Source organism: Caretta caretta, chromosome 5, assembly GCF_965140235.1.
Source record: "Caretta caretta isolate rCarCar2 chromosome 5, rCarCar1.hap1, whole genome shotgun sequence".
Taxonomy (NCBI): domain Eukaryota; kingdom Metazoa; phylum Chordata; order Testudines; family Cheloniidae; genus Caretta; species Caretta caretta.
Window position 1 is genome coordinate 81,543,649 of NC_134210.1, and position 15,386 is coordinate 81,559,034.

At 43.5% G+C, this 15,386-nt stretch overlaps 1 protein-coding gene across 2 annotated transcripts in view; it reads left to right on the plus strand.

The window, feature by feature from the left end:
- The first annotated feature begins 10,191 nt into the window (after positions 1–10,191).
- MEGF10 (multiple EGF like domains 10) overlaps positions 10,192–15,386 on the plus strand; it is a 147,783-nt gene continuing 142,588 nt past the window's right edge. The window contains exon 1 of one of the 2 annotated variants that reach the window (XM_048850889.2): positions 10,192–10,808. The gene's annotated coding sequence lies outside the window, so the exon portion shown is untranslated. The remainder of the gene's footprint in view (positions 10,809–15,386) is intronic. The other variant, XM_048850888.2, reaches the window with a different exon arrangement.

Below are 15,386 nucleotides of genomic sequence, written 5' to 3' on the forward strand. Positions count from 1 at the left end.
TAGAATTACTTCCTGTTTTTCACAGACGCTTACCCCAGCATATCAGGTAAGACGCAGTCAGGCCTTGTGATCGCTACCTCTCCCCTGGCTTTGTCTTAGTGATGCTAAGGCTGGTACAAAGGCTTATAGGTGCTACTCTTGGCAATAAGCACAGTAATCAATATTCCATCCCAAAAATTGGCAGTGGCTTGAGCACCTGGATGGTTGCTAAAAATGCCCCTCATCACCTTTTTCCTGTCCCATGTTACATAGTTATCCTTGTAACTCCTATGCTGTGTTCTTGGAGGCATTCAAAAACATGGTCTGAGAATATCCCCTTTGTGAAACTTACAGATAAGAAGATCACAAGAGAAGGTAAATTCTGAGCTTTATGTGGAAACCAGATGTTCCACATTATAATTTGAATGCTTTCTCTAAATGAAAAGACAGACTTGATCAAAGACATCATCATGCAGTCAATTTATCTCAGCAACTCAAGTAGTGGAACCGAATTCTATTCATTTAAAAATGCTATTTATATGGAAAAATATCTGATCATTTCATGCTTGTGATCTGAATTTATTCCTTAGTATTTTTCTCAGTAATATAATATACCTGTTTTTATTATTTTTTATTTCTAGTTTAAGAAAAACACTTGTTTTAAACCATATTTTCAGCATGTTCCATCACAATGAAGGAAAATATCATCACTAAAACCACAGTGTGAATCACAAAAAAGTGTGTTTTAAAGGTGCAGACAATCTTATTCATAACTCAGCAGTATGAACATCCAGTAATTCTGACCCAAGTTTGTGATCTTTTATTCTGTCATTGTGACATACCAAATATCTCCTATACTATGTTAATTATCTGTCTATATATTTATTTAAAAAGAGTATTTTAAAGGCATATTTAATGTATATTTTCTCAATATGTAATGGAAGATAATGTGACTATTTAGAATAGGAAAAAATCTTCTGTGTTCTACTTAGCATGACAAAAAGTATTTTATATATCAGTGAAATGCTGTCAATAATTTAAGTAGGGGATTCTAAAAACTATATAATAAAATCTATGTAGCAAGGGGAATGCATTTGCAGAGAAGCATAATAGGGTAGATATTCATTAGTCTTCCTATTTAAGCAAAAACAAGTTGTCATAAGCATAACCAAGGATGAAGTCAATACTATTTGGCAAATAAACTGAGATTAAGATGCCCTCTGCTGGAAGTGTTTATACTTTGCTCCTGAAACATTTGCCAAGTATAGTGGGAGGATACCATTGTGTTTGACTTGTATGATTTTGAAATGGAAGTCTTAGTGTGTGGGCTTTAAGGCCATCTGGATTTTTTTTTTTTTTACCTGTCTATCATTTGGTGTAGTGTGGCCACTCCAAAGGCAAAAAAGTTGAGCTTCATAATTTTTATGATCGTTTTTAAGCCAGGGCTGGCAGGGGTTTCTGAGAGCTCCAGATACCAGTACTACAGCTGGAGCATAGACCTGATGCAATCTCACTCTTAGTCCTGTAATGATCCCAGGTTTGTGCACTGTGTGCAGTCATCATTAAAAAGTTAGTAAAAGACACTTTTACTACATGGTAGCATCTAAGATGCTGTGGTTTTCTATTGTGTTTAGAAGATGAATTACTTCATGATTGCCCTGCTGTTGAAAATGCTGATTTTTGTAATGGCAACCTCTGTGTGGGAAGACTATGCAACTCAATGTGAGCAAATGATTGTAGCATTTTGGACAAGTCTCTCTAAAACTCAAACTGAGTCAATTTGTGGTAACTAAATTTATAAAATTATGCATTTACACATAATACATTTTCAAAACATTTAGAGTTTTAATTGGACAATGTTACAGCCCTTCTTTGGTTAAGGAGAAGGAAAAATACATTGTTCTTAATTCATTAATCAATTAGAAAAATGATCCAAACCACCTAGAGGCAGTGTGGTCTAAAGTACTGAGTACAAGAATGGAACCAGCATGTTCTGAATTAAGTAATTCTGATTCTGGCCCTGACTCACCTCTCTAAATTTTCTGCATCTGTAAAATGGGGATAAATATTTATCCAGCTCACCGGGTTATTGTGGGGGTTGATTGGTTAACACTGTTATGCTGAGAAGTAGGGGTGACTGCATGAATCACAAACCTCTGAGTTTGGTGTGAGTGCACACTTCAATTAACATAACTGTCAGGATGAATTAATCAGAAACACCCCTCCTCTGCCCAAAAGGGAGTTATGAACCTACCCAGGAGTTTGAACTGAGTGAGTTGGAGGACTTTTGCTGAATATTGTTTTTGGATAGGGCAGGGGTGTGTGGGAAGGCAGAAGAAACAAACAAATCTGGGAGTGACTAAGGCCTGATCTACACTCAAAATGTAGATTGACAGAGCTGCATCACTTGAGTATGAAAAATTATGCACCCTGGAGCAGCATCACTGTGCTGTCTGAATCCCTGGTATAGACACGACTATGTCAGTGGAAAAATGCTTTTTTCAACCTAGTTGCCATTGCTCATGGAGGTGGAGTTAATATAGCAATAGAAAAAACCCTTCTGATGTTGTAATGTGTATCCCCACTGTGGTGTTACAGCACATAGCCATGCTGCTGTGGCCTCCATAGTGCGGACAAGCCCTGAGAGCCAGCAAGCCAGAAGAAGCAGCATGGTGTCCTAGGAGAAACCCGAAGCTTTGGGTCAAGGGTGGAGGCTGAAATGATGATCTTGGTGCTGTGAGCAAAAGAACCCATTTCTTGCTATTTGATTAATTCTGTGTTCAGAGACCTGAAACATTGTACATTTGTTGTAAATAAACAAGACTGCATCAAAGAAAATACCAGACTCCACTGATTTCTACTTTCATTTGGAACATTCCCAGGGCCCTGAAAGTTGACCAGATGCTCAGGTCAAAAAGAGGCAACAATACTTTGAAGATGTAGCACTCTATAAAAGCGATAAGTATTAATATTTTTCTAAGAATGAGTATTTTCTAAAGACAGTGGGGGTTGCTCTTACAAGGAAATATAGCTTGCAGAACGTCTTGCTCTTTGGTGAAACCAGCTGGTAATTATATGCAATGTTGTAGCCTAATGAATGGGTCTCAGGATATTACTCACCTTGTCTGACTGGTTTCAGAGTAGCAGCCGTGTTAGTCTGTATTCGCAAAAAGAAAAGGAGGACTTGTGGCATCACTTTTCTTGTCTGACTGGTAATTGATATTTGTGAATGGCTAAATTCTGATAACTCTTCTGATCCTAACAATAAATTCTATCCAAATCAGTGCAGAGAGCTAAGTTGATGAATACTAGAAAAAATGTGACCAACGTTTTGCTGTGTTTAAAGAGAAAGTTGCAAGATTACTTTCTTCAAATACACAGATTCAGATTTTTTTAATAGTCTTTTACTCTGTAATTAGATGTGTTAAAGCCAATCAGACTATTCATGGAGGAAGGTGCTACTCAATGCAAGAATCTCCTTTTCCTGTGTTTTGCTGTTTGCTCCATTGTCATGTTGCACTCCATATGTTTTATGGAAATACATTATATTCACACTTATAAACATAACTGGAATATGCTTTATGCAAAAGGTCTCTTGTAAGGTATCATTACAAAGCTTATAATCTACTGAGTGTGTTTGTCCTATTTGTATGAATGTATCATTCTTTTATCTGAAGCTAGAAATATGAAGTATTACTCTGAAGTCCTACTGTAACTATGCAAAGTGTGGGCCATTAATGGTGGTTTAGAATCTTGATGGCTCCCATTAACCAGGACAATTGGTTGTAAATGGCTCTGTTTACTTATAAGCCTTCCTGTGCTCATGTGAGTCAGGCTGAAAAGAATGGAGGCTTGGGGTCTCACAGGACGTGACCATGTCACCTGGTACTGGAATCCATCTTAAACCTGGTGCTTTTCCATTAGGAAAAGATTCCCGCCTTGTGCCAAAGCTATAAAAGGGGGTGGAACAGAACAAGGGGGGCTGCGAGTCATGAGAAATCCCTTAGTTACCACCTGAGCTGGAACTAACAAGGACTGTACCAGGTGAAAGGATTGGGCCCAGACTAGGAAGGAGTCTAGTCTGTGAAAGAAGCTTATTAGAACATCTCTGAGGCTGAGATTTACCTGTGTTCGGTTTCTTAAAAGTATTAGGCTTAGGCTTGCGTGTTTTGTGTTGTTTTTGCTTGGTAACTTTGTTCTGTTATTCCTTGAAACCACTTAAATCCTACTTTTTATAGTTAATAAAATCACTTTTGTTTATTATTAAACCCAGAGCAAGTGATTAATACCTGGGGGAGCAAACAGCTGTGCATATCTCTCTCAGTGCTATAGACGGCGGACAATTTATGAATTTACCCTGTATAAGCTTTATACAGGGTAAAACAGATTTATTTGGGGTTTGGATCCCATTGGGTGCTGGGGATAGGAAACCTGTTGAGCAGTTTTGGTTAAAGTCTGCAGCTTTGGGGGTGTGGTTCAGACCCTGGGTCTGTGTTGCAATGGAGTAGCGTGTCTGACTCAACAAGACAGGGTTCTGGAGTCCCAAGCTGGCAGGGAAAATGGCCTCAGAGGTAGTTTCAGCACGTCAGGTGACAGTCCCGAGGGGGTCTCTGTGACCGAACCCGTCACACCCATATAAGCATGCATGAGACTGGGTAAAGAGGAGGAGCAAGTAAATTCTCCAACGGGGTAAAGTATCAACAGTGGTCAGTACTATTTTAATTCTGAATGCTAACTAAAGATCTAGTATAAAGTGTTCATTCAGTATAATTGTACTTGATGATGATATTAGAATTGGAGGGCTAGCAAATGCATATGAGTGCAGAATTCAGCTGCAAAGTTACCATTTCTTGGAGGGATTAGAATAGGTAACACACTGCAACAAGATGAGTTTCAAAATCCAAATAAATATGAAGTCATGCACTTACGGAAGGATCAAACAGTCTAAACGCAAACTGGAGATCAGCTGCTTGGAAAGCAGAAAGTCCAGGAAAGATCCTCCCATAAAGGCAGTTAGTAGGTAGTAAACTAAATATGAATTATACCATTGCATCAAAAGTTTATCATCTTCATCTTCAGTGCTTATGATCAGACGTGCTACATTGTTCTGATACTTTGAAAAAAATCTAGCCATTATAGGGATATTTAAGTGCAACATGTCAGCATGAACATTTTATTTTTTGTTTTATGAGTTTCAGTTCTCACCATTGTTTATTTAATAATGTGTTGTGTTTTTAATTCCTTAGAGTTGATATCAGTATAAAACACCAATTTTAATGGAAATAGGTATTTCTAAGCAAGACAATGTGACCATGGAGGTTCCTTTTTTTTTTTTATATAATATAACTTTAAAAGTATTCATTATTACTCACAGTCCTTGTGACAGAAGATCAAGGATTTCCTGTGGCCAAACAGTCTTTTTAGGTATTTCTCTTGTCACTTATTTTTCACCTGAGTCTGCCACTTTTACATGTTGAAAAGAACCTCTACAAGCAGCTCTATTGAAATCAGTAGGACTGCTCATGTGATACTACTTAATATGAGTGAAGGTAATAAAATCTGGCTTTTTGTTGTGGTTACACAAATCTTGACTGGTATTGATGATTCAGGTTTCAAAAATTGTACCTGATGTTACCTGTTCCTGTACTTTGCCAGAACTAAAAGAGGACATTTTAAAAAACAGTCTCAAAATTCTTTTATGTATTTATATTCTGATAGTGCCCACTAACCTTAGTCAAGGATGAGGGACCCATTTTGTTGGGCACTGAACGCACACACAAAGGAAAAGACAGTTCCTGGACATAGCATTTTGAGACTCTCTCACAGTCTTCAGCTCAGTCTATTTTTCTCTGACATTATCTTAGCCAGAAATATTTCTTTGTGCGGGGATCCACAAAGTGTGGTTAATTTTCAGCATATAAAGGGGGTAAGAGAGGAGGCAGAAGGGAGAGGAATAAATGCAATCTTTGTAATTCTACAACAATTATAGATTTTTTTTTAAAAAATCTAACTTTTTTATTTAATTCAGTAAAAACTCATTGCTAATACTTCTGTTAATGTTCTTTTGTCTAACGCAGGGGTTGGCAACCTATGGCACGCGTGCCAAAGACAGCACACAAGCCAATTTTTAAAGGCAAGCTGCTGTCTGCTGGGGACAGCAGCGTGCAATTAAAAATCTTGCCCGGCCCACTCTTCCTTCCACTCTTCCCACTCATGCCTGACTAATCTAATTGCCTTTTATGATGAGATTACTGGTTCTGTGGATGAAGGGAAAGCAGTGGATGTATTGTTTCTTGACTTTAGCAAAGCTTTTGACACGGTCTCCCACAGTATTCTTGTCAGCAAGTTAAGGAAGTATGGGCTGGATGAATGCACTATAAGGTGGGTAGAAAGCTGGCTAGATTGTCGGGCTCAACGGGTAGTGATCAATGGCTCCATGTCTAGTTGGCAGCCGGTATCAAGTGGAGTGCCCCAAGGGTCGGTCCTGGGGCCGGTTTTGTTCAATATCTTCATAAATGATCTGGAGGATGGTGTGGATTGCACTCTCAGCAAATTTGCGGATGATACTAAACTGGGAGGAGTGGTAGATACGCTGGAGGGCAGGGATAGGACAGAGAGGGACCTAGATAAATTGGAGGATTGGGCCAAAAGAAATCTGATGAGGTTCAATAAGGATAAGTGCAGGGTCCTGCACTTAGGACGGAAGAACCCAATGCACCGCTACAGACTAGGGACCGAATGGCTAGGCAGCAGTTCTGCGGAAAAGGACCTAGGGGTGACAGTGGACGAGAAGCTGGATATGAGTCAGCAGTGTGCCCTTGTTGCCAAGAAGGCCAATGGCATTTTGGGATGTATAAGTAGGGGCATAGCGAGCAGATCGAGGGACGTGATCGTTCCCCTCTATTTGACATTGGTGAGGCCTCATCTGGAGTACTGTGTCCAGTTTTGGGCCCCACACTTCAAGAAGGATGTGGATAAATTGGAGAGAGTCCAGCGAAGGGCAACAAAAATGATTAGGGGTCTAGAACACATGACTTATGAGGAGAGGCTGAGGGAGCTGGGATTGTTTAGCCTGCAGAAGAGAAGAATGAGGGGGGATTTGATAGCTGCTTTCAACTACCTGAAAGGGGGTTCCAAAGAGGATGGCTCTAGACTGTTCTCAATGGTAGCAGATGACAGAACGAGGAGTAATGGTCTCAAGTTGCAGTGGGGGAGGTTTAGATTGGATATTAGGAAAAACTTTTTCACTAAGAGGGTGGTGAAACACTGGAATGCGTTACCTAGGGAGGTGGTAGAATCTCCTTCCTTAGAGGTTTTTAAGGTCAGGCTTGACAAAGCCCTGGCTGGGATGATTTAACTGGGAATTGGTCCTGCTTCGAGCAGGGGGTTGGACTAGATGACCTTCAGGGGTCCCTTCCAACCCTGATATTCTATGATTCTATGATTCTCTGCCCACTGCTCTCTCCCTGCAGGGCAGGCAAGCTTCCCCCTCCCCCCGCTTCTTCCCTCAGCATCCAGGGTTCCTGCCCCTCCTTCTCTCCCTCCCTTCTGTGGATCAGCTGATGGCCCTTGCTACGGAGGGGGAGAGGGAAAAGCGGAGCCGCAGCACGCTCTCTGCTCCGGGGACGTTGGGGAAGGGGGTGGAATGGGCATATCCCCTCCAGCCCCCTGCCGTGAGCAGGGCAGGGGGCTGGGAGCACACCCACGACCCCAGCCCACACTCCCCAGCCCTCTGCCCTGACCGCTGCACCCCCCTCACACACACCCAGCCCTCTGCCCGCACCCCTGCACTCCCCACACACCCCAGCCTCGTGCTCTGACCCCTGCACCCCCTCACAACCCTAGCCCTGACTCCTGCACCCTCCTCACACACGCCCAGCCCTCTGCCCTCACCCCTGCACCACCCACACACCCCAGTCTCGTGCCCTGACTCCTGCACCCCCACCCCGAGTACCAAACGGGAGCTCCTGCACGCGCGCGCACACACACACATTCCCACCTGCACCCTTCGCATCAAATGGGAGCTGTCCAGGTAAGCGCTCCACACCCAAACCTCCTACCCCAACCCTGAGCCCCCTCCCTCATTCTAGCTCCTGGCCAGACCCTGCACCTTCACCCCCAGCCCTGTTCTCAGTGTACTCCCACCCTCATCTCATTGCAGAGAGAGGAAGAGAATGGGCCAGAACCAGGGAGGAAGTAGGTACCTACTCTATGTGGACAGGGCCGGGATCCCAGACTGGCAGCAGGCTGAGCAGGACCAGCAGCGGGGACCCTGGCTGGCAGGAGCCAGCGGACGGAACCCCAGACCGGCAGCAGGCTGAGCCAATCAGCCCACTGCTGGTCTGGGGTCCCGGCCGCCAGCCCCGCTCAGCCGGCTGCCAGCCTAGGTGAACGGAACCCCAGGCCGGCAGCATGTTGAGTGTGCCGGAGGTGTAAGATCAGCATTTTAATTTAATTTTAAATGAAGCTTCTTAAACATTTTGAAAACCTTGTTTACATACGACAATGGTTTAGTTATATAGACTTATAGCGAGAGACCTTCTAAAAAACGTTAAAATGTATTATTGGCATGTAAAACCTTAAATGAAAGTGAATAAATGAAGACTCGGCACACCACTTCTGAAAGGTTGCCGACCCCTGGTCTAACGCAAGGACTAATCTTATTACTGTAATGAGCCCAAGCAATGGGGTTTGGTACCAACACTTAAAAGATTGTTGCAAACAGCAGGTGGCACTATTTTCAAAGAAATGTCTTCAACCACAGAGCGCAAAGGCTTCGCTTGGTCACTTCTGTCAATACAGAGTGGTGTTTTCATAACTCAGTTTCTAGATACTCTCCAAAATGAAAACTTTATTTACAAAATCATAAACACTTCAATTGGCATGAAAAACTATACATATCTTACCAATGTGCAAAGTCAGAAAGGCACCCTACTTATTTGTCATAAGTACAGTAGATATATAACTGGTAGGTAGGAGATTTGCCAACATTACAGTGTATTGGGGGATTTTAGTCGCTGCCTTTCTTTATTATCTGTCCAAACCATATTCAAAATAAAATTAAAATATTGTTTTCTGGGCAGAAACCATGCTAAGAGTAGCTGCTAGTTCTCCGCACTTCACATCATTATTGGGGGGTGTATTGTGCCTCCCTCTGGAAGTCTTCAAGTTGTTTGGGCATCTCTGTATGATGTAGTGACTCCAGGCTGCCCCCTTTTATGAAAGGATTTTTGGTTTCGGTGCTACCCCCTACTCTTTGAAGGGTAAAGAAGGTTCACCCTCTGACAGCTTGAAAATATTTTGGGAGAAAAGGATGCATCTTTTAACTCCCCTGAAATATAGTGGCATGGGAGAACTTAATGAAGGGAGAAAACAGAAATACAATCTTTTGCCTTAAAAAAGGGTGGGGATGCTGGTGTGGAGAGCGCCGAGAAAGCATATTTCCTGAATAGGAACATTTGTCATGTTGCAGTACAAAGGCTTATTTCTAATCCCACCTCCTATTGTGTGTATGTTTTCTTTCCCTGGGGTGGCTGGGGCCTTCTGAGATGCATGTGTGTGCACACTGGATCCTTCCTTGGCTGGCACCAGGGATGCGCAGGTACTAAGTAACAACCTGTTCCTCCATCACAGAGAGAGAGAGAGAGAGAGAGCGCAAGCCATGACAAACAAATACTGGGCCTAAAGTCCAGTGTAGCTTTGTCCTGCATCTATGCTTGGGCTGAAAGCCTGCACAAAACCCCCATTGACTTTCAGGGGGCCAGGATTTCCCCCTAGATACTGTAGGCCAAATTCCTGGCCCTGCTGTGCCTTGGCATAGTTCCAGTGCAAAGCCCTTGGCTGATTTGACCCCTGAGGAGTCTTCCCCCAAGTAGGAGGAGCCTTGGGTGGCATTTTGCCATTGCAAGTGGGTCCTCAGTGTCTGGGCAATAAGTCATGTCTGGCGCTTCCCTGCGATCCTCAGTGGAGCGGCTGGGCCCTGGGGCCTGGGCCGGGCACTGGAGCTCTCAGGCTGCCCCAACTTGCCTCCAGTAGCAGCCCGGCCCCTGGCCAACCTCAGGCTCGGGAGAGTGCGAAGCTGAGCACAGCTTGCCCAGCGCGGGGAGCCGGCCGGTTGTACCTGCCGCTGACGGCGGCCTCGGGGTGCCTTTCTGTCCCGCCTGTAAATCTCCTGGCGTGTGTCCCGCCACTGGCTCCGGTGGGGGGGCCGCTCTGGCTGCGGGCGCTCCTTGCCGCGGGGCAGAGGGGCATTTCACCAGGCAGCGTATGTGTGGCTGGGTGGGAGGCTGTCCCACGCCGGCCAGCCAAGTTGGAGACAGCAGCAGCATCCTCTGCTCCGTCTCCTCTCCCTGGGGCTGGGAACTCCACGCCTCTCGCTCCAGCGCGGCGGCGGGGCACTTGCCATTGGCCGAGGCGCGCTGTGGTGTCACAAAGGGGAGCAGCAGGTTCCAGGAGCCCGCCCGGGACAGCGTGGGCGGCAGCGGGGGGCACTCGCGCTACGTGCCAGCCAGGAGCGGCAGGAGGCGGCAGAGAAGCGCCTCGGCCGGTGACTGTCCCAGGAGCAGCCGCAGCTCAGCTCCCCCTCCGGCTCTCCCTATCCCGGGAGCCTTCCACACCCGGCGGCCAGGGGGACCCCGCTGTGCGGCGGGGAGGGGATCTACTTCTCCTGCCCCCTTCCTCCTAGGGCCAAATCACTATGCTGGCTTCCGCTCAGTGGAGCAGCCGGCTGTAGGCTGAGCCACCGCGCCGCAGCAAGTACCGGGCGAGGGGGGTGCGCGCAGCTCTGAAGAGGACGCTGCTGGGGTGCAGCTCAGCATCTCCAGGGACAGGTAAGGAAGCCCGGCAAGGGCCTGGTGCTTTGCTTGCTCTCCTTGGCAAGGGGTGGGGGGGCTGTGCCCGACCTCTGGGCTCCAGCCCCTCAGCAGTGCGCTGCCCTTTAGCGCGTGGGGTTGGGCTGGCTGCGCTCAGTTCCCAAGAGGTTTGTATCTGCTCCCCCAGCACTTTGCATGTGGCGGGAGCGCGGTAAAAGCCCCCTAAGTGTTGCTGTTGTAGGGAAAATCCCCCCAAGTTGAGGTTGGGCTGGGCTGGGATTTCATATGCCGCTTGCCAGTCTTTTGGACGCTTTGTGGATTAGAGAGCGGTTCACGTCGGGCATTTCGTCCAGAGAGAAACACGCTTAGGGTCGTTTACAGCCGACTTTCGACTCACCATTCCTCTCCGAACATGAATATTTTACCCAGGTTTCAGAGTAGCAGCCCTGTTAATCTGTATCCGCAAAAATAACAGGAGTACTTGTTAGTCTCTAAGGTGCCACAAGAACTCCTGTTCATTTTACCTAGGAGTGCTGTTGTTTTTTTGCTCTGGCAACTTTGGATTCCCCTCCAAAAAAACCCTTTTATTCTATTAGTTACTCAATGTTTGCGGATGCATTAATGTTTGCCAGGTCCCCTGATGCAGGGGAGCTGCTGTGCCACATGTTCTCGACACTCCAGAAGAGGGTCAGATGCGGATTTAAAGTGTGATGTTTATACTGAAGTCTGTGCCATTCCCCACTTGTTGGGAGCTGAGTGTGTGGAAACCTTGGAGACGGGTTCTCCTTAAACACTCACTGCTTTGAGGGGCCATGTTTATTCTTTATAGTGGCTATGTGTTTGTATTCTTTCTTTCTTGAAAGTACTGGGTACAGTCCGAAGCACTTCTTTTTCCTGATTTGGTAACTAATTAGATATACAGATGCCTCTTGTTTTCATTTTTGTATGTGTGAAGGAGTAACTTAAAAAAATCCTTTTATTTCTTCTCTATAGATAATATACCTTCTTTTAGCACCCACACCAGATGTGATATGTAAATATATAGATATTTTGTTTCAGACTGTTATTTTAAACAAATAATAAAACTGACTTCTATGATCCACACACATCCAATTGGTCTAGACTGTTTAGACAGAATTTCTCTAAGTCAAAGCAAGGGGAAAATAACATTTAAACATGTTTCCTCTGCAGAGAGTAACTTTTTCTCCATTGTCCCTTTGCCTTCAAAATTATTCGTTGGAAGCTAATAACTTTACATATTAGTCAAGGCAACAGACTAATCATAATTTTCTTTAGGGTTATCACTGCTGTGTGAACTGATAAGTAGGGATTCCACTCAGTACATCCCCAGCTCTCCTCCCTCATGCCTTATAGCATCCTCCTACTCCCCCTCCTTTGGGACTTGATTCTGTACTCATTCCAGTCAGTGAAAACGCCCATTCACTTCAGTGCAGGATCAAGCCTATGGTTGGCAGACCACACTAGTAGCAGGGAAACTGTTTCTTTAAAGAGGTTTAGTTTTTCTTTGAAGGCTCTTAGACTTTGGCTCGGCTCCTTTGATTCTGATGCATTTGGGCTGTACCTGAACAAGGGAAAAGAAAAGGTTTTCAAAGGCCTTTTTTTATAAGCAACTAATTCAGTGGTTATCAAACTTTTGTATTGGTGACCCCTTTCACACAGCAAAGGGAGTGTGACCCCCTTTCTAAATTAAAAACACATTTTAATATATTTAATACTATTATAAATGATGGAGGTGAAGTAGGGTTTTGGGGTGGAGGCTGACAGCTCGCTATCCCACATGTAATAAGCTTGCGATCCCTAAGGGGTCACGACCCCCAGTTTGAGAACCCTTGAACTAATTTGATCTCTAATAGTAATTCTGAAAACAATTGTACAACAGGAGGAGACATGGGGGTGTAAGTGGACGTAAACTTGCAGGTTCTGCTCATAAAAATGCACACCTGCTTTATAACTTGACTGTGTTCAGGAGTGTCTGCATAAAGACTTTCACTAGTGTGATATCCTGTAAGCATTTTGGGAGTGTAAATATTCCCTATTTTTATTTCTTCCAAACCTTAGTTAGACTTCAGCTGGAATTATAAACTCAAATCCACTATAAAAAAGGAAACTCTATTTTCAGAATAGCCTATAGGTGAATTTTCCAGAATGAACTAAGAACACAAATTAGTCTGGAATCTTATGAATTCTTCAAAGATGTTGCTACTAGCTGTAAGATACTTCCCTAAAGTCAGAATATAAATGTAGTTCCTATGCCATTCACCACGATGATGCTTTCTCTATATTAGGTGCCTACATTTGGTCTATAATCCTTTCAGTTCACTGAAGGTCTAAAATCTCTATTCAGAATATGTTATCAGCATGGTATAAAAGAGATTGTGTGTAAAAGTTAGTGAGGTTTTCAACTATGTTTGGCAATGTCAAATAGTTTGGAAGAGAGACCAACAATGACTTCAGGAAAATTTTATTGTTCAGCAACTTTTACAACTAAAAATCAGTTTGGAGAAGTGTAATTTAATTGTTGCTGACCCGCACTTAAAAGATGCATTAAATGAGCAGTGGCATATCTGATATGAGACTGAAACTGAAAGCTGGGTTAAGACTTCAATTTCATTGTAAACAACCCTGAATGGCAGTTGTGCCCAAAAACACAATTCCGGGAGAAAGCATACATAATTAACTATGTGCATTCTTTTTGAAGTGCAGTATAGGGTGTAACTGACTGAGCTGGAGGAGGAATTTATGAAAGTAGCAATTTGGGTGGGCAAATTATCCATGTCTTCTGGGTTCTTAATTCTGTTTCCTTCTAAAAGCCATTGAGTAGCAGGTTTTATTTTCAGTCTCAAGTCAGATATGCCAGCCAAGCAGAGGTGTTACAGAAGATTTTTAATAAATTGGATGTACAATACGAGCTTAGGCCTAAATTTTCACTTTTGCGTGTGTCCAACTTGCACTCATGCACACCTTGAAAATGTGGGTCTTATATTGTAAAAACTAGATCATTTTCCCTACAAAGACAGTTGGGACGGCCATACTCTCTTGTCATACAACCAAATTTGAAATGTAGATTGCCCTTTAACAAATCTCCTTAAAAGAGAAACGACTAACATTTTAAAATAATAACTTTAATTGGGGAGTTGGACAGTTCATGGGATTGAAAGTGAATCTTTCACCTCTAGCTCACTAATTCTAATCCATAACTGTCCAAAAATGATCCTTTGTTGTCCTTTCAGTGGTCTATGTAAAATGAGTTGGTTATCTCAGTCTAGTTTTCCCTGAATAAGTTTTTACATTACATAAACTAGAATATGTTTTTTATTTTTTTTTATGTTTTATTTCACCAAGGAATAAAAAGTCCTGGGTACTGAATTATCCTCTCATATCTAGGCTGCCTCGACGTTAGCAAACTTTGTAGCTTTAATTCTCTACATGCAGTAGAAATAGTAGAAGCTGTAGTGTGGAAACATAGATGACACAGTGGTAAAAATACCTGAGTCCTGCCTGTCTGCATAACAGCTTCCACCACTGCTATCACTGGTGGAGTTGCACTGGTAGTGCAATACAGCTAATAAGTAGACAAGATCCTAGAGGTGATTCCTCTAAACCAGGCACACAAGAGGAAAATATAGGGAACTTTACACTACTGTTGCATATGCTGTTCCTAATTTGTAGATAAACTGGGAATTTCAGTCTCCTGGGTGGTTCATCCAGCACCTACCATGAGCATAATGACTAAGGGGGGATATGATAGAGGTCTATACAGTCATGACTGGTGTGGAGAAAGTAAATAAGGAAGTGTTATTTAGCCCTTCTCATAACGCAAGAACTAGGGGTCACTGAATGAAATTAATAGGCAACAGGTTTAAAACAAATAAAAGGAAGTATTTATTCACACAATGCACGGTCAACCTGTGGAACTCCTTGCCAGAGGATGTTGTGAAGGCCAAGACACTAACAGGGTTCAAAAAAGAACTAGATAAATTCATAGAGGACAGGTACATCAGTGGCTACAAGCCAGAACGGGCAAGGATGGTGTCCCTAGCCTGTTTGCCAGAAGCTGGGATGGATCACTTGATGATTACCTGTTCTGTTCATTCCCTCTGAAGCACCTGGCACTGGCCACTGTCAGAAGACAGGACACTGGGCTAGATGGACCTTTGGTCTGGCCCAGTGTGGACATTATGATGATCATTTTTTTTAAAGGCATATTTAATAAATGAGCGCAACCATCTAATGAAGCAAATAGCTAGTTTTGATTTCTCAAAAGCAGTTCACTTGGATACAGAAGGAACACAGGAAATGTATTAACATATTTCAGTTTAACTGGCAAAAAACAGAGTTGTATTGAGGGGGCTTTTGACTGCAGCTGGTAAGTATCCCTTGAGTTTCTATTCAAATTACTGGGCAAAAGTTTTACACAGCATGTCTCATACCTTTTTGTTGCACTGGCATTATCAGATGTCCCTTTCTAATGGAAACTAAGCTGCTGTTGGAAAAAATACAGAGTACTTGAATATGTGATAGTTTTTGTTGCTGTACAAAACATTACAAAATACACATTAATTATATTAATTTTAT